The sequence below is a fragment of the Ascaphus truei genome, chromosome 22 (assembly GCF_040206685.1).
Source record: "Ascaphus truei isolate aAscTru1 chromosome 22, aAscTru1.hap1, whole genome shotgun sequence".
NCBI classification, from domain to species: Eukaryota; Metazoa; Chordata; class Amphibia; order Anura; family Ascaphidae; genus Ascaphus; species Ascaphus truei.
The window spans coordinates 4,480,565-4,508,068 of NC_134504.1; the positions used below are offsets into that span (position 1 = coordinate 4,480,565).

General features: G+C 50.1%; 2 protein-coding genes across 2 annotated transcripts in view; one reads left to right on the forward strand and one right to left on the reverse strand.

The window, feature by feature from the left end:
* The window catches only part of NTN1 (netrin 1), a 122,504-nt gene extending 112,552 nt beyond the window's left edge, over window positions 1–9,952 (reverse strand). The window contains exon 1 of the mRNA XM_075579693.1: window positions 9,815–9,952. The gene's annotated coding sequence lies outside the window, so the exon portion shown is untranslated. The remainder of the gene's footprint in view (window positions 1–9,814) is intronic.
* Window positions 9,953–20,078: 10,126 nt separating this feature from the next.
* PIK3R5 (phosphoinositide-3-kinase regulatory subunit 5) overlaps window positions 20,079–27,504 on the forward strand; it is a 65,046-nt gene continuing 57,620 nt past the window's right edge. The window contains exons 1-2 of the mRNA XM_075579697.1: window positions 20,079–20,244; window positions 20,459–20,505. The gene's annotated coding sequence lies outside the window, so the exon portion shown is untranslated. The remainder of the gene's footprint in view (window positions 20,245–20,458; window positions 20,506–27,504) is intronic.

The following is a 27,504-nucleotide window of genomic DNA, read 5'->3' on the forward strand; positions in this document are numbered from 1 at the left end:
TCTCTCTCTCTGTGTCACCCTCTCTCTCTATCTGTGTCACCCTCTCTCTCTCTGTGTCACCCTCTCTCTCTCTGTGTCACTCTCTCTCTATCCCTCTCTCTGTCACCTCCCTCTCTCTGTCACCTCCCTCTCTGTGTCACCTCCCTCTCTGTGTCACCTCCCTCTCTCTGTCACATCCCTCTCTCTCTCTGTGTCACCCTCTCTCTCTCTCTGTGTCACCCTCTCTCTCTCTCTGTGTCACCCTCTCTCTCTCTCTGTGTCACCCTCTCTCTCTCTCTCTGTGTCACCCTCTCTCTCTCTCTGTGTCACCCTCTCTCTCTCTCTGTGTCACCCTCTCTATGTCACCCTCTCTCTCTCTCTGTGTCACCCTCTCTCTGTGTCACTCTCTCTCTCTGTGTCACCCTCTCTCTCTCTCTCTCTCTCTGTGTCACCCTCTCTCTCTCTCTCTGTGTCACCCTCTCTCTCTCTCTCTCTGTGTCACCCTCTCTCTCTCTCTCTCTGTGTCACCCTCTCTCTCTCTCTCTCTCTCTGTGTCACCCTCTCTCTCTCTCTCTCTCTGTGTCACCCTCTCTCTCTCTCTCTGTGTCACCCTCTCTCTCTCTCTGTGTCACCCTCTCTCTCTCTGTGTCACCCTCTCTCTCTCTGTGTCACCCTCTCTCTCTCTGTGTGTCACCCTCTCTCTCTCTGTCACCTTCTCTCTCTCTCTCTCTCTCTCTCTCTCTGTGTCACCCTCTCTCTCTCTCTCTCTGTGTCACCCTCTCTCTCTCTCTGTGTCACCCTCTCTCTCTCTCTGTGTCACCCTCTCTCTCTCTCTGTGTCACCCTCTCTCTCTCTCTGTGTCACCCCCTCTCTCTCTCTGTGTCACCCCCTCTCTCTCTCTGTGTCACCCTCTCTCTCTCTGTGTCACCCTCTCTCTCTCTGTGTCACCCTCTCTCTCTCTGTGTCACCCTCTCTCTCTCTCTGTGTCACCCTCTCTCTCTTTGTGTCACCCTCTCTCTCTCTGTGTCACCCTCTCTCTCTCTGTGTCACCCTCTCTCTCTCTGTGTCACCCTCTCTCTCTCTGTGTCACCCTCTCTCTCTCTGTGTCACCCTCTCTCTCTCTGTGTCACCCTCTCTCTCTCTGTGTCACCCTCTCTCTCTCTGTGTCACCCTCTCTCTCTCTGTGTCACCCTCTCTCTCTCTGTGTCACCCTCTCTCTCTCTGTGTCACCCTCTCTCTCTCTGTGTCACCCTCTCTCTCTCTGTGTCACCCTCTCTCTCTCTCTGTCACCCTCTCTCTCTCTGTGTCACCCTCTCTCTCTCTGTGTCACCCTCTCTCTCTCTGTGTCACCCTCTGTCTCTCTGTGTCACCCTCTGTCTCTCTCTGTCACGCTTTGTCTCACCCTCTCTCTCTCTCACCCTCTGTCTCTCTCACCCTCTGTCTCTCTCACCCTCTCTCTGTCTCTCTCACCCTCTCTCTGTCTCTCTCACCCTCTCTCTGTCTCTCTCACCCTCTCTCTGTCTCTCTCACCCTCTCTCTGTCTCTCTCACCCTCTCTCTGTCTCTCTCACCCTCTCTCTGTCTCTCTCACCCTCTCTCTGTCTGCCTCTCACCCTCTCTCTGTCTGCCTCTCACCTCTCGCTCTCTCTCACCCTCTCTCTCTCTCACCCTCTCTCTCTCTCACCCTCTCTGTCTCTCTCACCCTCTCTGTCTCTCTCATCCTCTCTCTGTCTCTCTCAGTCTCTCTCACCCTCTCTCTGTCTCTCTCACCCTCTCTCTGTCTCTCTCACCCTCTCTCTGTCTGCCTCTCACCCTCTCTCTGTCTGCCTCTCACCTCTCGCTCCTCTCTCACCTCTCGCTCTCTCTCACCCTCTCTCTCTCTCACCCTCTCTCTCTCACCCTCTCTCTCTCACCCTCTCTCTCTCTCACCCTCTCTCTCTCTCACCCTCTCTCTCTCTCACCCTCTCTCACCCTCTCACCCTCTCTCACCCTCTCTGTCTCTCTCACCCTCTCTCACCCTCTGTCTCTCTCACCCTCTGTCTCTCTCACCCTCTGTCTCTCTCACCCTGTCTCTCTCACCCTCTGTCTCTCTCACCCTCTGTCTCTCTCACCCTCTCTCTCTGTCTCTCTCACCCTCTCTCTCTCTCTCACCCTCTCTCTCACCCTCTCTCTCTGTCTCTCTCACCCTCTCTCTCTCTCACCCTCTCTCTCACCCTCTCTCTCACCCTCTCTCTCACCCTCTCTCACCCTCTCTCTCACCCTCTCTCTCACCCTCTCTCACCCTCTCTCTCCCTCTCTGTCTCTCTCACCCTCTCTCTCTCTCTGTCTCTCTCACCCTCCCTGTCTTATTTTAACTGCCGTATACCTACACCGAAGTAACCTACCCTTCTTTCTTCCAGATCTGACTCAAGTTTCACACGGGAGACCTCTGAAGACAGGTAGGGAACACCTCCCCTCCAGTATAGTACCTTGAGGGACTGCGGATCAGGTAAGATCCCAGGCGGGATTGCTGCTTTAGAAATTGTGAAGAGGGGGCATCCAGACACTGGTTAAGGGGTTCAGAATCATTCACATCTGGGTTTTTTTTGTTCGATTAGTGAGGTCAACACACACACACACACAACTATGTAACAAAGACTAATGGTCGTAAGTATAAGTGTACTACAATAAATAAACTGTTATGTAAATAAAAAAATGTCCCGGTTTTTCATTTTCAAAATCTGGTCACCCTACCTATAACTCATCCTATTACCCCATATAACCGCTCCCTATAACACATCCTATTACCCCATATAACCGCTCCCTATAACTCCTCCTATTGCCCCATATAACCGCTCCCTATAAAACTCCTCGTATTGCCCCATATAACCGCTCCCTATAACTCCTCGTATTGCCCCATATAACCGCTCCCTATAACTCCTCGTATTGCCCCATATAACCGCTCCCTATAACTCCTCCAGGATGGGCTGCTGGGGAGCCAGGATGGCCTTAGACCCAGGGCTTGGTGGCTGTGTGGTGGAGATGGAAGTAGGAGAGGCTGCAGGCTGCAGCGGGGGTGTAGGCCTTGGTGAGGCTGAATGCGAGTTACAGGAGAGTTTGGAGAAAAGGGAAAAAGCAGAACAGAATCTGCTTAAGAAGAGAGAGAAGCTTTATTGCAGAGGTATAACAGGAAGAAGAGAGAGAAGCTTTATTGCAGAGGTATAACAGGAAGAAGAGAGAGAAGCTTTATTGCAGAGGTATAACAGGAAGAAGAGAGAGAAGCTTTATTGCAGAGGTATAACAGGAAGAAGAGAGAGAAGCTTTATTGCATAGGTATAACAGGAAGAAGAGAGAGAAGCTTTATTGCAGAGGTGTAACAAGAAGAAGAGAGAGAAGCTTTATTGCAGAGGTATAACAGGAAGAAGAGAGAGAAGCTTTATTGCAGAGGTGTAACAGGAAGAAGAGAGAGAAGCTTTATTGCAGAGGTATAACAGGAAGAAGAGAGAGAAGCTTTATTGCAGAGGTGTAACAGGAAGAAGAGAGAGAAGCTTTATTGCAGAGGTATTACAGGAAGAAGAGAGAGAAGCTTTATTGCAGAGGTATAACAGGAAGAAGAGAGAGAAGCTTTATTGCGGAGGTATAACAGGAAGAAGAGAGAGAAGCTTTATTGCAGAGGTATAACAGGAAGAAGAGAGAGAAGCTTTATTGCACAGGTATAACAGGAAGAAGAGAGAGAAGCTTTATTGCAGAGGTATAACAGGAAGAAGAGAGAGAAGCTTTATTGCAGAGGTATAACAGGAAAAAGAGAGAGAAGCTTTATTGCAGAGGTATAACAGGAAGAAGAGAGAGAAGCTTTATTGCAGAGGTATAACAAACAGGAAGAAGAGAGAAGCTTTATTGCTGAGGTATAACAGGAAGAAGAGAGAGAAGCTTTATTGCAGAGGTATAACAGGAAGAAGAGAGAGAAGCTTTATTGCAGAGGTATAACAGGAAGAAGAGAGAGAAGCTTTATTGCAGAGGTATTACAGGAAGAAGAGAGAGAAGCTTTATTGCAGAGGTATAACAGGAAGAAGAGAGAAGCTTTATTGCAGAGGTATAACAGGAAGAAGAGAGAGAAGCTTTATTGCAGAGGTATAACAGGAAGAAGAGAGAAGCTTTATTGCAGAGGTATAACAGGAAGAAGAGAGAGAAGCTTTATTGCAGAGGTATAACAGGAAGAAGAGAGAGAAGCTTTATTGCAGAGGTATAACAGGTTCTGAGAGAGATGTGCAAAAGAAGCAAATACATCGTCTGCGTGATTAATTAACCCAGTTGGAGGGTGAGATTGCTAAAATAGCAGGGGTTCCAGTCAAACAGAAATGTTCCCCTTTGAAAACAATTGATATGCTAACCCATAGTGCTGAGCAAAGCGCAGAGCGAGGCGCAGAGCAGGGTGCAGAGCGAGGTGCAGAGCGAGGCGCAGAGCAGGGTGCAGAGCGAGGTGCAGAGCGAGGTGCAGAGCAGGGTGCAGAGCAGGGTGCAGAGCGAGGCGCAGAGCAGGGTGCAGAGCAGGGTGCAGAGCGAGGCGCTGATTCATAGTGTGGCACAAGAAGCCAGAACCCCAGTAAGAGTCACCTTAAAAGCTCTCAAGAAAAGATAAGTGTGGAGACGCCTAAAAGAAGTGGGAGAGAAACTAGATCCCAGAACAAGTCTGTGAAGCCTAAAGATAAAACAGAGAACTTATCCCAGGAAGACTCAGATCCTGACAGGTTAATTCAATCAACTGCCAAGAAAACCCCAAAGGATAAAGCTGCTAAAGAAAGGAAAGCAAAGGACCGGCGGCTAAAGGTTTCTACAGGAGAAGGTAACAGCCCTGTAATAGGGTCCAAAGACTTCAGGAAAGGAGACTCACCTCAGGGTGTATCAGACTGTAAGCAAAGATCTGTTCCAGAGCTTCCAGCATCCCAGGGGTTAATAGCAGAAGATTTGGTTAAATGCCCATTGCATGCAAAGAAAGCAGCAGACACCTGTGAGGTTAGGTTATCTGACTCCCACGCTGGGAGAAGTTAAAGAAATTACAAAGAACTCTGAAGAGCAGCAAAATAAGAATCTAGAAACTCTGGGAGGAAATCAGCTGGAAATGGAGTTTGTGCCTGAGAGCAGTGAGCCAAAGAACCCACGCTCACCTGGACTTACAGAACCATCTCCCTGCTTATTAGCAGGTCCTGTGATTCAGAACTCTGAGAGGGGAGAACAGCAGGTGGTAATCAGCAGCAATGGAGACAGCATTAACCCTGTAGTGCCTGGGAATGAAATGCAGGATGTAGAGACTGAAATTGCTGCTGCAATGCAGATAGTTCCTGATAATAGAGTGGCCCAATCAGAAGACTGGGTAAAACAAAGTAATGGTATTAAAGTAACCCCGGCTCATACAGCACCTCATTCAGCCTGGAGTGGGAGATCCTTTGTGAGCGCTGTGGCCAGAAATGCTCAACCTTTGAAAAGAAGAAATGTGGTAAAGTTGAGGTATAAAGGCAGTGAGGAGATGAAGCCTGACAGGGTTTTTACTGGAAGACATCTATTAAAAGAATCCTTGGGCTTCAGGGCAGATGAAACGTATGCACTGATCCATGGTCCAGTCTCTTGTGAGTATGATGTCAGCTTTAAGTGACCTCAAGCTTTGGACTATTTCTGGACAAGATATGAGAGTATTAAAAAAACTGATTTCTGGAAGTTCTTTTTCTATTCCAGTGTCTAAACCAGAAATAAAGTCTGTAACAATTCTCTTCAGACACTAATCAGTCCAAATATCAGATATTCTGATATGGCTTGGCAGACAATGTGAAGTACTGGCTCCACCTACAAGAATCATGGATGAAGAGGACATCTGGATAGGTGGCTGGAAAGTGCAAGTCAGACTTTGGCGACATGGCAATGTTACAAAACATCTGCCCAACTCTTTCTTCATTGGAAGAGAAAAAGGAAACTGTTTTTACTATGGTCAGCCAACCTTGTGCCATAGATGAAGTTCAGCCAGACACGCAAGTAATTCTTGTGATGTTCTAAAATGCAACTTGTGCCAGTACTTGGCCACGAGAGGGCAAGTTGTACAAAGATTAAATGTAATTTATGTGATAAATTTGGACATTCCTATACGAATTGCGCAGAAGCCTGGCATAATATTTCAAGAGTATGGGAGCAGGAAGTGGGCTTTGAAGACAATGAAGCACTTTATGTCCTGAAATTTGCGGATAGAATATGTCCGGATCCACCTGCAGACGGGGTTTGTCCAGTTCCGCCTAGGGATGGCGTTTGTCCTGATCCTCCTTGGGACAGAGCTTGTCCTGATCCGCCTGTGGAGTTTGCCCGGATCCACTTACAGAAGAAACAATTATAGATAGTATAAACGTGGCCCAGGGAATGTCAGAAGACCCCTTAGAGGGAACCTCCTCAAATTGACTTCCAGCAGGGGACCGATCTGGGGAGATAGAGGATCCTACTATGATGGTAATCCAAGTGGGGGAAAAAAATAAAGAAAAAGACAGAGCGCAGGATTGGGTACAGGCAAAAAGAAGGAAGAAGGACACAGTAAAAGACTTGGAGGGACTCTTCGACATCCTACAGGTCCTGCTGCTAAAGTTCCTCAGGCGCCTGTAACGAATCGTTTTTCTGTTCTTAGGAGGGATTGGGGTTCAAGAGCGGAAGATCCCAATGATGTCGAGGAGATTTCCTTATCCGAAGAGGAGCATAATATGGACGTTTCCATAGTGACAGAATCGGACATGATCCCACCTTCAGTGGCCATTAAGAGGTTTGGGTCATTGGGGGATAATGTGGGGAAAAGAAGTAATATTGCTTTTTTTGTGTGGCAAAAAATGCTTGTTTCTAAAAGTGGCAAGGATTGTCAGTAAAGGCTATTGTTTGGTTTCAATTAAAAATGTGTATAAGGGAAATGTGCAATTGCTTTTTAGAGGAGAAAGGTTGGAACAACGCTGGGCTAATATTTGTATAATGTAAGTTTGTACATAATGTGCAGTTTTTGTTTGAAATTGTTCTATGAAATGTAATGCTGCGCTTTTTTTCAATAAAAGAGCTCCTCCTATTACCCCATATAACCTCTTCCTATAACTCCTCCTATTACCCCATATAACCTCTTCCTATAACTCCTCCAATAACCCCATATAACCTCTTCCTATTACCCCATATAACCGCTCCCTATAACTCCTCCTATAACCCCATATAACCGCTCCCTATAACTCCTCCTATTACCCATATAACCTCTTCCTATTGCCCCATATAACCGCTCCCTATAACTCCTCCTATAACCCCATATAACCGCTCCCTTTAACTCCTCCTATTACCCCATATAACCTCTCCCTATATCTCCTATTGTCCCATATAACCACTCCCTATAACTCTTCGTATTTTCCTATGTAGCTGCTCCCTATAACTCCATATAACCGCTCCCTATTACTCCTGTTACCCCATGTACCGCTCCCCGAATTGCACAGTGCTGCCTGCAGAGACTGTAGGAGTCGTGTATAAAATGCCACAGAAATTGAACCTAGAAGATTGCCCCAATAAAAGTTTTTTTTTTAAAGAAATAATTTTTCTCCAGCTTTCCCCACATTTTGTCACTGGGAGACCCGTACACCCTGAGCATTTAACACCTCGAGTGCCAGGCGGGCATGCAACACATTTTAGCACAAACTCTGAGCCAGCCAGTTAATAGCCCTTTAAATGGCACATTTAAAAATGGCGGCACAGTCGCAGCATAAAACATCACAGTTATAAAGCATCGCCGATTTTCTGTTTTATGATTTTTATGTATATATATATATATACATATGTGTCTAATTGGTTTTAGATATATCTTTCCATTATTTGCATGTGTCTTTCCAACAGTTTTATTAAAAAATATTTGGGAAAAAATAGAATTTTCCCTGTAAAGTTCCCGGGTTTTTCTAGCAATCCGAATAAATAGAAAAAAGCCAGTTTGGAATAACCAGGGCTGATTCATTCCCGTGGAGTGACAGTTCCATTGAATGGTCAGCAAATCGCATTTTGTGCCTTTCTAAGGCTTTTTTCTCCCAGATTAGCCTGTGGGGGATGAATACTAGCATTATGCAACTTACTTGTTATTCTGAAATGCCAAAATAATTACCAAGGACTAATTCAAGGCATTTAGGAGCTGGGAAAAAGATAACAACACAACTTTGGTGTTGAAATGTTACTTGTATTTTTTTTTACTAGAATGTATCCACTTATTCAAAACACACAGAAGTGGCTTAGATGCATTAGTTCAGTCCTTTCCAATCTTTTTTTGGTTAAGGAACCCTATAATTATATTGTGAAATTCAACAGAACCCCTCAAATGTGTCTGAAATCAGATGCATTGTAAGGAACCCCAACCCTCTCTAATAGCGCGTCTGAGATCAGATGCATTGTAAGGAACCCCAACCCTCTCTAATAGCGCGCCTGAGATCAGATGCATTGTAAGGAACCCCAACCCTCTCTAATAGCGCGTCTGTGATCAGATGCATTGTAAGGAACCCCAACCCTCTCTAATAGCGCGTCTGTGATCAGATGCATTGTAAGGAACCCCAACCCTCTCTAATAGCGCGTCTGAGATCAGATGCACTGTAAGGAACCCCAACCCTCTCTAATAGCGCGCCTGAGATCAGATGCATTGTAAGGAACCCCAACCCTCTCTAATAGCGCGTCTTAGATCAGTACCCGACTAGCACCCTCTCTATCCACCTTTAAGACCCAACTTAAGACACACTTGCTTAAAGAAGCATACTGTATGAATAGCACTGTGGATATTCTGAACACATGATACATAAAGCTTGGCCCCCTGCAAACGCACTTACCAGAACTCCCTCCTACTGTCTCTGTACGTTCTCCCTACCTACCAATTAGACTGTAAGCTCCTCGGAGCAGGGACTCCTCTTCCTTAATGTTACTTTTATGTCTAAAGCGCATCTTCCCATTATGTGTTATTTATATTATGTGTTATTTATTTGATTACCACGTGTATTACTACTGTGAAGCGCTATGTACATTTATGGCGCTATATAAATAAAGACATACAATACGCATTGTAAGGAACCCCAACCCTCTCTAATAGCGTGTCTGAGATCAGATGCATTGTAAGGAACCCCAATCCTCTCTAATAGCACATCTGAGATCAGATGCAATGTAAGGAACCCCAACCCTCTCTAATAGCGCGTCTGAGATCAGATGCAATGTAAGGAACCCCAACCCTCTCTAATAGCGGGTCTGAGATCAGATACATTGTAAGGAACCAAAACCCTCTCTAATAGCGCATCTGAGATCAGATGCATTGTAAGGAACCCCAACCCTCTCTAATAGCACGTCTGACATCAGATGCATTGTAAGGAACCCCAACCCTCTCTAATAGCACGTCTGAGATCAGATGCATTGTAAGGAACCCCAACCCTCTCTAATAGCGCGTCTGAGATCCGATGCATTGTAAGGAACCCCAACCCTCTCTAATAGCGCGTCTGAGATCCGATGCATTGTAAGGAACCCCAACCCTCTCTAATAGCGCGTCTGAGATCAGATGCATTGTAAATTCTTCTGTATTTGGTACAATTTGCGAATGGCCTAAAAATTACAGGGAACCCTTTAGCGATGCCCGGGGAACCCAAGGGTTCCTAGAAACCTTTGTTGATAAACACTGCATTATTTACTCAATCTATCCGAAACTTGTTCATTTTTTTTTTACGTACAAATCATAAACTTTATGCATTATTCTAATATATACACACATATATATAATACAAGAAATACAGATGACAGAAGGAAATGATACGGTTTATGAGGTGATAACAGGTTACAGCTCTGGCTCTTACCTTCGGAAGGACCAGGGTGCTATGCCTTAGAACTGCTTCTCCTACAGGGTGACCACGGGTGTTCCGGATATGTCCACTATAAAGATGCCCAAGAAGCCCCCCATGTGGTGTGTCGGGAGTGTGTCCCCTCCACCTGCTGCAGGGCTGGGTTGTGGCATTGCTGAGTGTGTGTGAGGGGTATCCAGGCAGTGGGTGTGGGATGTAAGGGCAGGGCTTGCAGTGGCACTGTGCCTGGGGCAGAGAGGGGTGTCTGAGTGAAGCAGCCTTTGGGGGGATTTCATGGTCTGTGATTCCCAAAGAGGCTGAATCAGAGAATCCGTCCACATCCAGAGAGGGGGGATCAGGCTGCAGGTCCTGGGTGCAAAGCTGTCTCCCAGGCTGGGGTGATATAGATACACGTATGCAATGTATACAGGCGCTCTCTGTATACAGGACAGTAATTATATATGTACACAGAAATACATAAATACATTTATTTTACTCCCCCCACCACAAGATGCTGATCACCCACATTACCCCTTCATCTTAAAGGGACATCACCCTCCAGTCACCCCCTCCCCCCTTCTTAACTGTCCTGGGGCATTCTGATATATATATATATATCACATGCATGTAAACATATGTACAGTCACACTCAGAAATAAATACCCACATGTATACACACACACACACACAAAATGGGTATATATATACACTGTACATACATAGTCAGTGTTCGACAAACCTATACATTTGCTCGCCCCGGGCGAGTGGATTTAACCCCCGGGCGAGTAAATATTGGCCCAAGCAGCACACGTTTGGTACTAGGTGGCGAGTAGATTTTTTGGTGATTTGTCAACCAGTAACATAGTCATAAATATATACTAGCTGAGAGACCCGGCGTTGCCCGTGAGTTAAATTTCCCACTATATATATAAAGATGAAGATGGGACAGAGCGTTTGGGAGACACAAGACAATATTACAGGGGGACCTCCCCTGAGCCTCAAGAGGAGAGTGTGTGACCCGTGTATCCTGCCTGGCTCACGTATGGATGTGACCCATGTATCCTGCCCGTGCTCACGTATGGATGTGACCCGTGTATCCTGCCCGTGCTCACGTATGGATGTGACTCGTGTATCCTGCCCGTGCTCACGTATAGATGTGACCCGTTTATCCTGCACATGCTCACGTATGAATGGGACCCATGTATCCTGCCCGTGCTCACGTATGGATGTGACCCGTGTATCCTGCCCGTGCTCACGTATGGATGTGACCCGTGTATCCTGCCTGTGCTCACGTATGGATGTGACCCGTATACCCTGCCTGTGCTCACGTATGGATGTGACCCGTGTATCCTGCCCGTGCTCACGTATGGATGTGATCCGTTTATCCTGCACATGCTCACGTATGGATGTGACCCGTGTATCCTGCCCGTGCTCATGTATGGATGTGACCCGTGTATCCTGCCTGTGCTCACGTATGGATGTGACCCGTGTACCCTGCCTGTGCTCACGTATGGATGTGACCCGTGTATCCTGCCCGTGCACACGTATGGATGTGATCCGTGTATCCTGCCCGTGCTCACGTATGGATGTGACCCATGTATCCTGCCCGTGCTCACGTATGGATGAGACCCGTGTACCCTTCCCGTGCTCACGTATGGATGACACTTGGACCCTAAATGCAAAGATAATTCAGAAACGTCAGACAACGCAAGAAAGTATGGAGAGATGCATGCTGGGTATTACCTGAAGAGGCAGGAACAAGAATGAATGGGTTCGAAACCCAACCAAAGTCTGTGACCTCATCACACGGGGGGAAGAAATTAAAATGGCGGTGGGCCGGACACATCGCAAGACGAAATGGCCATCGTTGGACAAAGATGGTACCCGACTGGATTCCAAGAGAGATTAAAAGACCAAGACGACGACCCAAAGTAAGATGGAGTCAGATAATGTGGAGAAGAGCGGCTGTAACCGCAGTATCCAGGAGATCATAGGGGAGACACGGGCTGAAGAATTAACCCCTTCATTAATAATTAGCCCAACATACCACCATGATAGCTGAAGTTGTATAAACAAAGAACGCAGCTGTCCGTCAAGTTTAACCGTTTGTTAGATTGCAAGGGAGCGAGATATATTTACACGAGTAATCATGCGATACTTCGACCGCAAACGTTCCTGTTTAAGCGTAAACAATTCTGATTTACCTCAGTAACTGCCCCTCATATCTATTTCACCCCAGTAACTGCCCCTCGTTACAGTTTTACCTCATTAATTGCCCCCTAATTACTATTTCACCTCATGGCAGGGTGTCACAGCTCTCCAGGTCTGTGAGGGAAGGGGTTAACCATACCCCCTCAGCGCGTTGTTTGATTGGTCGGTAGGGTAAGCCAATCGGCGCGGGCGTATTAATGCCTCAGTGCCGCGTGCCTGCTTCTCTCCAATGTCCCGGCCCCCGAGCCTCGCGGTTCTCTTTCTGTTACTCCCAGGGAGCATTAAAAACAAGATGCTGCGTCAATAGGTACTTACAATACTCCCGCCGCGGCCTGCAAAGTACTATTTGGTAAAAGCCCCTGGCAATGAATAATGGCTATTTCACGTAGACTGTAAGCTCTTCAGGGCAGGGACTCCTTCTAATGTTACTTCTATGCCTGCCCCGTGTGTTACTTCTGCACAGCGCTGTGTACATGGGCGGCGCTCTACAAAGAAACGCACGGCTACAGTATTCCCCGATAACACCTCCGCGAGGCGACACTGCCACCTTGTGGGATATTATCGGCAGCACCATACAACCCAATCATGGGAGCGGAGACGGGGGCGAACTTTCGGCTGCGACAGCGGCGTCTCCGCTATTTCGACTTCTCGCCGCCGGAGACCGGAAAAAACAAAAACTCGCCGCTATTTTCCTTTTTAAACGATGATTACGAGAGAGAAGAGTTATACCGCAGCCCTGATCACCGCCGCCTGTGCGCAGGAAGAAGCCGCGCACCTGGGATACCTGGGAAATATGATAATTAGGATATGCAAAGTATATTTAAATGACTCGTATCTGCATATTTCCCATGTATCTCGCGTCTCTCCGCGTGTTCACTCTGCATGGCTTTTTTTTAAACCCCCTTTGTGTGCCGGAGGGGCCCACGCCATCACGGGAACGCTCTCCCAAGCGGTCACGTGATCGCGCCGTCACTGATGATGGAAGGGGAGGAGCCATCAGTGCAGATCGCGTCCTGTGCTCCATAGGACGCCATCTCCCTAAGGAAACCCGCGGGGGGTTTGTTTTACGGTAGCTTCTGAGTGCCGGGGCGTCCTGAAGGGGGAAGTCCGTCTAACCGAACCTTTGTGTCGGGTCACTCTGCGGAATAAGCAACAGGACCTGCCGAACTTTCCCAGGTTGGCGGAGGAATAGGAGCACTTACCTCGAACGTTGACACATTCGCCCAAAAAGGCAGATTATCAGGCAAACCCCAGTTAATATACAGTATACGCTGAAGTCCTCTTTCTTTGCCCCTTCCCAGGCGCCAATACCATTAAAATAGCCCAATAGCAGCGTCAGCATTGACAGGCGCCCCCTTCCTACGGTGTCAGCTTGTCTCAACGGGTGTGTACTACAATTTTATCTCCCTCCCGCATTGTACAGCACTGCAGAGTATGTGTGAGCCATACAAATAAAAGATAACGTGTCGTACTAGCGGGTGAACCCCGACAAACCCTGCCCGCACTTTCCGCGTTGCTGTATGAACACGAGTTGCTCTGCAGTGAAAGGGTTACAAAAGCAGACCGATATATTAGACATGTGGTCCATACATGTGTTTGTGGGGTGTCCTGTCTGTGTAGCACCCCCACCCCCACCCTAAGGTAGATATGCTAGGTGTTATTGAAGCTGTGGTGCTCACCTGTTGGTTCTCAGGAGGTTGAGTCTCCGCGATGTTGTGGGGGGGGGGGGGGACGACGACACAGGACGGTCTTTTAAGGATGGTGCAGCGCCTCCACCCTGCAGGGCTCCTGCCAGAAGCAGGGGTTAACCCCTGCAGGAACCTCCATAGCAGCAGGACACGTAACTCTGGGTACCATATCCATGCAACAGGGTTTATTGCAGCCAGCATAGGAACAGGAACATACCCCTAACAGAGCAGAACTCTTCCTGGGCTTCCTGGCACCGGGGCTCCTCAAACCCCCTGCACAGGACATGACTAGGCCTCCCAGGAGATAGGGGCCCCTGGGCTAGTCTAGCCCTCCCTTACCCCCTAAGGGGAAATGCTGGAACACCTCCCTCTGGTCCCAGAGGGAGCTAGCACTCAACAAAAAGACAGAACAGCCCCAGAGGGGGGCAGAACTGGAACTCTCAATCAGGGAGGGGCCCGCTGCCTTTTATACCTAGGGAGGGGTTAATCCCTCACCCCAGTATCTGGGCAGGCCTAGCTGACATGACTGGCATCACACCACAGTCAGCCCACCCCCCTTTACATGTGACTCCAACTGCCAGTATGCCTGCACCTGTACATCGCAACTTTGTAACGTGGGCAGGATGAGGCTCAGGTTCTAGGCATGGGAGAAGGGGTTTAACCCTAGCATTGCCTGTTCCTATCAGGGCTTACACTGCTTAGGGGAAATCACTTTAGTAGCCATAATAATTAATAATAATGGCAGTACACTAAGTTGACCACCAGAGGGCACAATGCTACCACCGGAAAATGGCCAGGTATGGTTCCCTGGTACCCGTGCAGGGAGGGGAGGGGGTACCCGTGCAGGGAGGGGAGGGGGTTCCCTGGTACCCGTGCAGGGAGGGGAGGGGGTTCCCTGGTACCCGTGCAGGGAGGGGGTTCCCGGGTACCCGTGCACGGAGGGGGGTCCCTGGTACCCGTGCAGGGAGGGGAGGGGGTTCCCTGGTACCCGTGCAGGGAGGGGAGGGGGTACCCGTGCAGGGAGGGGGGTCCCTGGTACCCGTGCAGGGAGGGGAGGGGGTTCCCTGGTACCCGTGCAGGGAGGGGGTTTCCTGGTACCCGTGCAGGGAGGGGAGGGGGTTCCCTGGTACCCGTGCAGGGAGGGGGTTCCCTGGTACCCGTGCAGGGAGGGGAGGGGGCTCCCTGGTACCCGTGCAGGGAGGGGGTTCCCTGGTACCCGTGCAGGGAGGGGAGGGGGTTTCCTGATACCCGTGCAGGGAGGGGGTTCCCGGGTACCCGTGCAGGGAGGGGAGGGGGTTCCCTGGTACCCGTGCAGGGAGGGGGTTCCCTGGTACCCGTGCAGGGAGGGGGCTCCCTGGTACCCGTGCAGGGAGGGGAGGGGGCTCCCTGGTACCCGTGCAGGGAGGGGGTTCCCTGGTACCTGTGCAGGGAGGGGAGGGGGTTCCCTGGTACCCGTGCAGGGAGGGGAGGGGGTTCCCTGGTACCCGTGCAGGGAGGGGAGGGGGTTCCCTGGTACCCGGACAGGGAGGGGAGGGGGTTCCCTGGTACCCGTGCACGGAGGGGGTTCCCTGGTACCCGTGCAGGGAGGGGAGGGGGTTCCCTGGTACCCGTGCAGGGAGGGGAGGGGGTTCCCTGGTACCCGTGCAGGGAGGGGAGGGGGTTCCCTGGTACCCGTGCAGGGAGGGGAGGGGGTTTCCTGATACCCGTGCAGGGAGGGGAGGGGGTTCCTGGTACCCGTGCAGGGAGGGGAGGGGGGAGGGGGTTCCCTGGTACCCGTGCAGGGAGGGGAGGGGGTTCCCTGGTACCCGTGCAGGGAGGGGAGGGGGTTCCCTGGTACCCGTGCAGGGAGGGGGTTCCTGATACCCGTGTCACCTTCATGTGACCTTGGAAATGTCACTTTATCCTGCTGTGACCCCATCACCAGAAAGCAGGGGGCGCTCAACTTCAGCCCTCAAGCGCCTGTCCCCTCCTCCTCCCCAACAGGTCAGGTTTTCAGGATATCCCTGCTTCAGCACTGGTGGCTCAATCAGTCCCTGCTTCAGCATAGGTGTCTCAATCCATCTCTGCTTCAGCACAGGTGGCTCAATCAGAGGCTCAGTCAAAGACTGAGCCTCTGATTGAGCCACCTGTGCTGAAGCTGGGATATCCTGAAAACCTGACCTGTTTGGGGGTCTTGAGGACTGAAGTTGAGCCCCCCCCCCCCCTCCCCTCCCATAAAGGACCTTGGAATTTGTCAGACAGGGATGTGCCTGAAAATGCTCTTCCCATTGCAGAGACGCACAATGATTGTGTTACGCGGGCGGCTGAATAAAAGATTGACCACACGAGACATTACATCCATAATACATTTTATTGTAACAAATGTAAAAATCTGGCAATAAATATTAAGAAGAAAGGAAGCGTCGGAAATAAGACGGGAAAGAATTAGACATTTATTTATTACAGAAACAGTACATGGGAGGCCATCAAACTTTTAAAAACTGTAAAAAAAAAGGACAATTGTACAATGAAAGGATCATCATGTTGGTTTTTAATGCCCTTTTTAGATTTCATTTAGTTAATCTCGTGTCTGACTTCATGTTATTAGCAATAACCCTGGTTTCATGATGAGTTGTTGAAACCTCCACTGTCTTCACATGCCTTGTGATTTAAAAGTGTGTGTGTGTGTTTAACTTAACCCCCTCCCACCCAAAGAGGCTCACAGCCTCCACTGTCCGTAACCCCTTCCCACCCAAAGAGGCTCACAGCCTCCACTGTCCGTAACCCCTTCCCACCCAAAGAGGCTCACAGCCTCCACTGTCCGTAACCCCCTCCCACCCAAAGAGGCTCACAGCCTCCACTGTCCGTAACCCCTTCCCACCCAAAGAGGCTCACAGCCTCCACTGTCCGTAACCCCCTCCCACCCAAAGAGGCTCACAGCCTCCACTGTCCGTAACCCCCTCCCACCCAAAGAGGCTCACAGCCTCCACTGTCCGTAACCCCTTCCCACCCAAAGAGGCTCACAGCCTCCACTGTCCGTAACCCCTTCCCACCCAAAGAGGCTCACAGCCTCCACTGTCCGTAACCCCCTCCCACCCAAAGAGGCTCACAGCCTCCACTGTCCGTAACCCCTTCCCACCCAAAGAGGCTCACAGCCTCCACTGTCCGTAACCCCCTCCCACCCAAAGAGGCTCACAGCCTCCACTGTCCGTAACCCCTTCCCACCCAAAGAGGCTCACAGCCTCCACTGTCCGTAACCCCTTCCCACCCAAAGAGGCTCACAGCCTCCACTGTCTGTAACCCCTTCCCACCCAAAGAGGCTTACAGCCTCCATTGTCCGTAACCCCCTCCCACCCAAAGAGGCTCACAGCCTCCACTGTCCGTAACCCCCTCCCACCCAAAGAGGCTCACAGCCTCCACTGTCCGTAACCCCTTCCCACCCAAAGAGGCTCACAGCCTCCACTGTCCGTAACCCCCTCCCACCCAAAGAGGCTCACAGCCTCCACTGTCTGTAACCCCTTCCCACCCAAAGAGGCTTACAGCCTCCACTGTCCGTAACCCCCTCCCACCCAAAGAGGCTCACAGCCTCCACTGTGTGTAACCCCTTCCCACCCAAAGAGGCTTACAGCCTCCACTGTCCGTAACCCCCTCCCACCCAAAGAGGCTCACAGCCTCCACTGTCCGTAACCCCCTCCCACCCAAAGAGGCTCACAGCCTCCACTGTCCGTAACCCCCTCCCACCCAAAGAGGCTCACAGCCTCCACTGTCCGTAACCCCCTCCCACCCAAAGAGGCTCACAGCCTCCACTGTCCGTAACCCCCTCCCACCCAAAGAGGCTCACAGCCTCCACTGTCCGTAACCCCCTCCCACCCAAAGAGGCTCACAGCCTCCACTGTCCGTAACCCCCTCCCACCCAAAGAGGCTCACAGCCTCCTCTGTACGTTCACACAAGGAGGGTTTTGACGTTTGACGTGTTAGATGAAACGTTTGGAACCGATGCTATCTCTCTTTGTAAACTTGAGTAAGTTTGCCTGTGCCTCGGATACTCCCAGCAGAAGATTGCAAGCTCTTCGGAATAGGACAGGCGTGGCCAACTCCAGCCCTCAAGGGCCACCAACAGATCAGGTTTTCAAGATATCTCTGGTTCAATCAGTGGCTCAGCCGTTGACTGCATCACCTGTGCTGAAGCAGGGATAGCCGGAAAACCCGACCCGTTGGTGGCGCCTGAGGACTGGAGTTGGCTACGCCTGTAATAGACTATAACACCTGAGCTAACACCACCTGTCCTCGACCATGTTACCGGGAGCGTCCAACCCAATCCCTACTCCCGTCCCGTACATTGTGAGTGCAGAACCAGGACTGGTCCAGAATAGATAACTGTAAACCAGACGACTCACTGGTCATCTCTCGCTCCGAGGGTTCGTGCTCGCAAAAACCTACTCATTTCGCCACATAATTAGGCCCCTTTGCGCCGGATAAACGCAGAAAACTTCGCCATGGCATTTGGATTCCAGAATCCCGCGTTGACGCAGAGCTTGGTTGGTTCCGATAGTGGAGTCGGTGGTAGCCCAACTCCTGCAGTGTGCAGTTGCCACACGCACGCTGACTTCTCGATTTCGGACTTTCGGCGTGACGATGTTACAGTAAACGCTGCAGTTCCGCACCTCAGTTTGATGAAATCCACAGCCAGGTTCCTCTTTTGAGTGTCTTTTTCGGAGCTGTGAAACTGGGGGGGGGGAAGCAAGCCCCCCCCCCATTCCCCGCAAGCTCCCCCTCTCCCCGTACGCCCCACCCCGTCCCTGAAAGTCCCACCCACCTGGGCAACGGCATTTAAAGATGCAGCTAGCGGGCAGCGGAGTAACTAACGTCTCACGCGAGCGTCAGTGTTTCTAGGTTTATTCTCGGGTGCAAATTCCCCTCGGAAAGTGCAGTCACGCAGAACGAGTTTGTACAAATAAATATCTGTCGGTGTTAGGGGTGTGATGCATTTATTCTCTTTCAACCTCACCTCTCTCTCTCTCTCTCTCTCTCTCTCTCTCTCTCACACTCTCTCCTCCTGCAACGTGTATACACACACACACACACACACACTCCTCCTGCAACATGTACACACACACACACTCTCTCTCCTCCTGCAACATGTATACACACATACTCTCTCTCCTGCAACATGTATACACACACACACACTCTCCTCCTGCAACATGTATACACACACACACACACACTCCTCCTGCAACATGTATACACACACACACTCTCTCACCTCCTGCAAAGTGTATACACACACACACTCTCTCTCCTCCTACAACATGTATACACACACACACTCTATCACCTCCTGCAAAGTGTATACACACACACACTCTCTCTCCTCCTGCAACATGTATACACACACACACTCTCTCCTCCTACAACATGTATACACACACACACTCTCTCCTTCTACAACATGTATACACACACACACTCTCTCTCCTCCTGCAACATGTATACACACACACTCTCTCACCTCCTGCAAAGTGTATACACACACACACTCTCTCTCCTCCTACAACATGTATACACACACTCACACTCTCTCTCCTCCTACAACGTGTATATACTGTACACACACTCTCCTCCTGCAACATGTATACACACAAACTCTCTCTCCTCCTGCAACATGTATACACACACACACACACTCTGTCCTCCTGCAACATGTATACACACACACACACTCTCTCCTCCTGCAACATGTATACACAACCTCACACTCTCTCTCCTCCTGCAACATGTATACACACACACACTCTCTCCTCCTGCAACATGTATACACACCCTCACACTCTCTCGCCTCCTGCAAAGTGTATACACACACACTCTCTCCTCCTGCAACATGTATACACACCCTCACACTCTCTCCTCCTGCAACGTGTATACACACACACACTCTCTCCTCCTGCAACATGTATACACACCCTCACACTCTCTCGCCTCCTGCAAAGTGTATACACACACACACTCTCTCCTCCTGCAACATGTATACACACCCTCACACTCTCTCGCCTCCTGCAAAGTGTATACACACACACACTCTCTCCTCCTGCAACATGTATACACACCCTCACACTCTCTCCTCCTGCAACATGTATACACACAATCACACTCACTCTCCTCCTGCAACATGTATACACACACTCACACTCTCTCGCCTCCTGCAAAGTGTATACACACACACACCCGACCCCATTGCAGCCACAGGGGCGGTCAAACCAAAATGTGCCCCTATATCACGCTCCCACCTCTGTGACCCGGCAGAGACCGCGTTATCTGAGGACAGGTGGCGTCTCCTTATCTCCGAGCATCACACAATACCACGTCCCTCCCTCTGTGGGAGGGGATGCTGTGTCCTTGTCCAGCCCCTCTCTCCATCCCCAGCATGTCACTGTGTGTCACTGTGTGTCACTGTCTCCCTGCAGCCCAGCACTACCAGCGGTGACATGGGGCAGCCACCCATCACTGAGCCCCTCTGAGGACCCCCCCTCTCCTTCCTGGGGGGTGGAACGGGAGTGACCAGGCGCGGTGAGTACAGGACGCCCGAATACTTGTTCCCTTAACCCCTGCAGTGCCAGCGCTGGCCTCACCACTTCGTTGAATGAAGGAGATTCTTCTCGTCGGGGTTAAAAAAAAAAAGCAGATGTCCCGAAAAGTTGGGGTGGAAGCTGATACCCCTTAAAGAAGAGGGTTAACCCCGTCAGTGCCTGTTAATCCTGATCTTTCTCTCCTTATACTGTAGGTAAAGGGGAAGCCTGGAGCCCCCGCTGGAGAATATCCCAAGACAGGGTAAGTGTAGGGTTAAATTCCTCCCCCTCCTCCAGAATATTTTTACCCCCAAAATGTCTAATCCTAATTTCAGTTTATTGTGCCGCTGTGAACAATATTCTTTCCCCGCTGACCCCGTTCCCTTTGATTGTAAGCTCTTCAGACTTTGCCTACGATTCCCCCATGCCCGCTCTCTCCCACGTGCCTCTGTTTTGTCTTCGATGCGGCTGAGCCACTTCCCAGTGCTAGAGAAGCGTTTAACTCCATTCCAATCAAATGGGTCTGAAATCTTCTCCGGCGCGGAAATGATGGCGTCTCAGCCGGTGCCTGCAGCGTACATGGTGGGAGCCATATAAAGAAACATATATACAGTACATACAGGAGCGCCGAATGGTATACAAGATTTCACGAGGACAAGCGAAAGTGACGCTGTTTATATATGAATGGGGTCTCACACTTTCTGTATAACGTTAATATTAAAGCAGCCGGCTGTCAGCAGAATGTACAGAGAAGCGTGGAATATTTGGCTAATGGCAGCGGGGGGAAAATATATATACTGTATACAGTAACTATATTGTGTGTATGTATGTACAATATATACTTTTAAAGCTTTACACTCCTCTGCCCCTCCTTACATCTCAGCCCTAATTTCTCGTTATGCACCATCCAGACTCTTGCGTTCTTCTCAAGGATGTCTTCTTTCTACCCCCTTTGTATCTAAAGCTCTCTCCCGCCTTAAACCTTTTTCACTGACTGCCCCACACCTCGGGAATGCCCTTCCCCTCAGTACCCGACTAGCACCCTCTCTATCCACCTTTAAGACCCACCTTAAGACACATTTGCTTAAAGAAGCATATGAATAGCACTGTGGCTAATACTATACACATGATACATAAAGCTTGGCCCCCTGCAGACGCACTTACCAGAACTCCCTCCTACTGTCTCTGTACGTTCTCCCTACCTACCAATTAGACTGTAAGCTCCTCGGGGGCAGGGACTCCTCTTCCTTAATGTTACTTTTATGTCTGAAGCGCTTATTCCCTTTATGTGTTATTTATATGATTCTCGTTTGTATTACTGCTGTGAAGCGCTATGTACATTAATGGCGCTACAGTATATAAATAAAGGCATACATACATATATATATATATATATATATATATATATATATATATATATATATATTATATATAAAATATACACACACACCAGGGGTGGCCAACTCCAGTCCTAAAGAGCTACCAACAGGTCAGGTTTTCAGGATATCTCTGCTTCAGCAATGGTGGCTCAATCAGTGGCCCAGTCGAAGACTGAACCACTGAATGAGCCACCTGTGCTGAAGCAGGGATATGGTGAAAACCTGGCCTGTTGGTAGCTCTGGATGACTGGAGTTGGCTACCCCTGATATACACACTATACATCTCATATGCAATGGGGCCTGAAGCGCTTCTTCCCATGTCGTGTTATATAATTATGTCCCGCGTGTTACTGCGGCGACGCGCTGCGTACCTGCATGGCGCGCTGCGTACCTGCATGGCGCGCTGCGTACCTGCATGACGCGCTGCGTGTTACTGCGGTGACGCGCTGCGTACCTGCATGGCGCGCTGCGTACCTGCATGGCGCGCTGCGTACCTGCATGACGCGCTGCGTGTTACTGCGGTGACGCGCTGCGTACCTGCATGGCGCGCTGCGTACCTGCATGGCGCTATATAAATAAAGATTTATTAAAAAAAACAAGACGTTCGGGCACTCACACAGGTATTGAAAAAAAAATCAGATCCTTATCTTTGCAGAGCAGCTGGGGTCACCATACAGCTGTGGGAATAGGGTCCATCAAAAAATACTGCAGCGCTCTCCGTAGAAACTCCCGGGAGGTGCGAAACGTCGCTGCCTTTCTTCCTGTACTTGACCAATTATGCTTGCTTGATGTAATAAAGATATATATATATATAGATGGATAGAGTAACTGTAGTGTGTGTGTGTGTGTATTTATATTATATATATATATATATTTAATTATTGTGTGTGTGTTAGGTGTATGATACAGAAGTGTATCTGCACTAATACTGGATTGATGGATGTATTTGTATTTAGTACCTGTTAGTTTGCAGGGCTGTATATAGAGATAACAGGCAATGAATCGCTTCCACATGTGTCCATAACCTAACGCTTCCTGCCCGAATAGAGGCAGATAAGAGTTTCCCAAACATGTGCAACCCCTAACTCAGGAGTATTACATGTAAGGGCATATCGTGTTATTACACTGTGTATATAACGTGCTACATATTGTTATATTAATATTATTATTATTCATATTATTATTATTATTAATATTATTATTATATTGTAAATGGCACAGGGGATATGTCATTAAAACAAAGCAGTAAACAACATGCCCAGCTTAGTGATGTAGTGTCATTATTCAATATATGCAATAGATAATATTAATCTGTAATCAGGGAGGCAGCCGTATACTGATTGGGACATTGGCAACACAGTGTTTATTGTGTTGTTATTCTGCAGCTGGAAGGTGTGGCAGGAAGTGTGGTGTAGTGGTTAAGGTGTTGGCTTTGCACTCACTACTACACCAATGTGTGGGTCCAATCGTAAATCTCCGCCCATTACGCACGTTAAACTCGTTAACTCAATCCGTTTGTAATTAAATCCAGGATCCTCAATGGATCTTTATTTCCAGTAACTCGTACATACACAGGGGGGGGGGGGGGGGGGGAGGGAGCAGCGGGTATGATGCCTTTTATTGGACCAACAAGCAGTTGATATGTTACCATCTTCCCAACCTCTTGGGGTCCTTCATTGGGTGACCCAAAGGACCAACACAGCTAGCCACCCTACAAGTTATTTCTATAGCTGTAGGGAAATGGCTGGGAATATTCCAATGGAGCTGCAGTCTACCCTAGCAAGAGGAAGATGGCTTCACAGTGTATTGTGTCCTGTTCCCAAGTATCTTCATCTAATTCTTGAGTCCCAGAGATTATTCTCTTGCACACGGTATATTTGTATTTCAGCTCACGTTGGGTGGGCTTAGGACCTCAATAACTCACATGTACGACTGACTTCCAGTAATTGGCAGGCGTTTCCCCCCCCCGATGAGTTATATCTCTGTATGTGACATTTATGGCAGGGGGACATGGTGAGTCGTAGGCTGATGTCCTGCCGCTGAGGTTTGCGTGTGTCTACTGATTAGAAATGCCACCACTCCCCCAGTGAGACTGGTGGCTTGGTGCGTGGGACTTGTGATGTTCAGGGAATCCACCGAATCTGTTCCTCAGCCGTTTCCACATCCACCCCGGGGGTTTTCCTGAGCGCGGCCTTTGCATATGATCTCATACCTTGTGCGAAACCAACTGTTGTAACAAGATGCTGTAATATCGGTCCTTCCGTGTGTCCTGGCAGTCCGGAGATAGCGCGTGTCTGTTTAACTGTGGCTATTTTCTTTTCTTATTTGCATAGTTACATAGTACAGGGGGGGGCTCAAGTCCAGCCCTCAAGACCCACCCCAACAGGTCAGATTTTCAGGATACCCCGCTTCAGCACAAGTGGCTCCATCGGTCCCGGCGTCAACACAGGTGGCTCAATCAGTGGCTCAACTGAGCCACTGATTGAGCCACCTGTACGGAAGCTGGGATATCCCTAAGGGGTCTCCTTGAGTCCTGGAGTTGAGCCCCCCTGAAAAAATAGCAGATGAGGTTGATAATGGACGTATGCCCATCGAGTTCAACCCATGCTCGATTCGGTCGGCTGAGAGACTCCTCCTGTGTTTATAGTGTTATTGTTAAAGGCGTAGTGAGCCTGCACCGTTATTTGTCACCCCCTTCTCCCCCCCTGCCCCCCCCCCCCACAAAAAGGCGACCGCCCCGTTTTGTGGAAGTAAAATAAAGTCCCAGCTGTATTTATTTCGCCAACCCTTGAGAAGTGAAACTGGCCGCCGGCCCGCTAGTCCCTGTACGCAGACGACGCCGTGCGTAGAAACTAGCGTGGTCTCGCCGCCCGCGTTGGGGAAATTCTCCATGCCCAGGCACCACCTTCTGGCCGCCACGTAAGCTGGCGCCCAGCTACCTAAGGCCTCGTTTATAGCTGCGGCGTCAGTGCTGTGACGCGGGAAGACAATTTCCAAAGTCTGCTAAAAAGCCGCGCACTTGAACGCGTTGGTTGCGCGCGCGGTCGATCGCACACTCAATGGAAAACATTCATTTGTTCTGGCGTGGCGCGCAGCCACTATAGGCGACGCCTACGCCTGGGGCAGGGTACAGCCCGGCGGCATAAGTCAGCGCCTCCAGCCATGCCCAATCTTCCCGCGGGACTCCTAATATGAAGGCCGGCCACATGCGTTGGCGCCCTCCATTCCTGGCATTTCCCGGCACCCTCACGCTGACCGGCCCGACGATGTAACTGCAGGGATGGGAGGGGGGGAAGAACCATGAAATATAAAGGATTTGTGGGCGTCGAGCAGGGAATTTAAACCTCCCTCGCCCCCACGGGGGTACCTGCTGCCCCTCGCCGTTGCACGCCCTAGCATTCCTCTACCCTTGTGGAGAGGGGGGGGGGGGGGGAGAGGAAACAGCCCTTCCCTGAGTCACATCAGCCTATATGGGGGCGACGTCCCCATACTGGGGTGCTGCCCGTCTATACTTGCTGAAGTTCCCTCGCTGAGCGGCCTCTCGCCAAACTCGAAACTCGCTCTCCCGCCGGCACTCGCGGTGATACCTCCCGCGCTGCGACCTACGCTCTCCCCCTAAGAAATGTCCGGAAGGCCGCCAGCTCAGCGCGGCGACCAATCACATACCCCCCTCCCCCCCCCCCCCCCACCTGCATAGTGAAGGCCAATCAGCGGCCTCGCAGAGAGCGAACAACCAATCAGACGCAGTCAAACGACTGTCCCCACAAACAGATAACCCCAGGCGCACACCCCTAGGACACCCTTAGTATGCATGCAGAGTTTCAGGTGCGTAGGTTCCGCGGTCTCGGCGTTATGGCGCTGACAGACAGACAGACAGACTTATTATTTATATATGTTCTTTCCCTGCTCTCTTTATATTTATTACAGTATTAAACCCGGAGAGATACATTAACCCTCTCAGGCCCCTCCAGAGGCTTTTACGAGGTTGCCCATTTGCTTGTTTTTTGCGGGGTCTGTAGGGGGGACCTTCCCCTCCCCTTCTGGTCCGGCCTGTGGAACCCGGGGGGGACCCTGCGGTCGCTCCGAAGAGCGGTCACGTGACTCGTCGGCGCCGCACTTTTTATTTCCGCGTGCGTCCTGGCGGAGGCAGAGAGAGAGATATAGTGCGTTCGCTCAACACGTGCACGCCGTAATTAAACTGCGCCATCTTTTCCATTGAAAGATTTTATAGCCCAGGGGCGGCCAACTCCAGTCCTCAAAGGCCACCAACAGGCCAGGAATTAGGGATATCCCTGCTTCAGCACAGGGGGTGCAGTCACTATGACTGGAGCAGGGCTTTCCCTAATACCTGGCCTGTTGGTGGCCCTTGAGGACTGGAGTTGGACACCCCTATTATAAACACATTTGGGGGGGGGGGGGATATATGGTATGGGTCCCTTATTGGAACATTAGTGGCACAGCCACTTTGAATATAATTGTTGGACCCCTACGTGGCTGACGGAACGCCGCACTGCACGTACAATTCTGCAGAGTCCCTGACCCGTAGAGCTTACAATCTAATTTTTAGAGCCTACGGCAAAGGGAGATAAAGGGACGTGCCCAAAGTTCACAAGGGAAGCTGGCACCGGGACCCGGGGGTCACCCAATTCCAAGGCAGGGACGTTACCTACCAAGCTGCAATGGGCGCCCCTGGCAGGGAAGGTGTTAATTTATTCTGCGCTGGTGCCACGAAGTGTCTAACACAAGAGGAAGTCCGGGGGTTGCACAATGATGTGTTTACAAAGTTTCTCTTCCACCTCGCCCTCCTTTACGTTGCGTTCGACGTCCGGGGGGGGTCACAGGGGAGATAAGACGTCAAAAAGGAGCCGGCGAGGGGCTCCCACTACAAAGGCTGTGCCTTTACTATTGCTTCTCCCTTGGTGGGCTGTAACGGAGATGAACCACGCTGACCCCCTCCCTGTAGCTGAGGGTCAGGGCCGTCCCAGTGCAGGGTGCGGACTTTCCGACAGGGACACTTCCTCCGAAATGTCCGTATCAATGGGACCATTATTCAGAATGCAGAAGTGACTCGGTGGGGGGGATTTGCATGCTGGGGGGTCAGCGGGGAACAAGACAATGCGGGATTTGCTTATGCAAATAACTGTAGCTACCTGTCCCAAACATGGCCCGTTACCTGGGCAGGTGGATTGGATGAACGCCCCAGCAATGTTGCATCTGACGTAGCGCTGGTGCTGTTTCTTATATGGTGCCAGATTCAGTCCTCAGGGGCCATCAGCAGCCCAGGCTGTCAGGCCATCCCTGCTTCAGCACAGGTGGTGCAGCAGATCCAGCATCCTCTCCTTACAGTAGGGGTTCTCAACTCCAGTCCTCAAGATTACCCCAGCAGGTCAGTCGAAGACTGAGCCACTGATTGAGCCACCTGTGCTGAAGAGAATTATCCTGAAAACCTGACCTGTTGGTGGCCCTTGAGGACTGGAGTTGGCCCACCCCTGACCTACAGTGACCTTAATAATAACTGTATCTTACAATACCAGAAAGGGAAGCCATGTTTTCTCCAGCGGACTATAAAATGGATATTAGTGATAATAAATGTTTAGGTTACTGCGGGGACGTAACATAACGGAAACCGGGCGTTACTCACATCGAGACCCTGAAATAAGGCTGTTTACCGGGGTCATGGTGGGTGGAACACCCCAGTGAGGTTTCATGTAACTAACAAAGCGATATTTCCATCACTCGTCCCACTGAAGTTAAACACGTATTCCAGGGTCCTGATGGGAGGTAAAACGTCCTTAACGGGCGTCACAGTATGGGAGGATAACCCTACGTCCTTAACGGGCGTCACAGTATGGGAAGATAACCCTACGTCCTTAGCGGGCGTC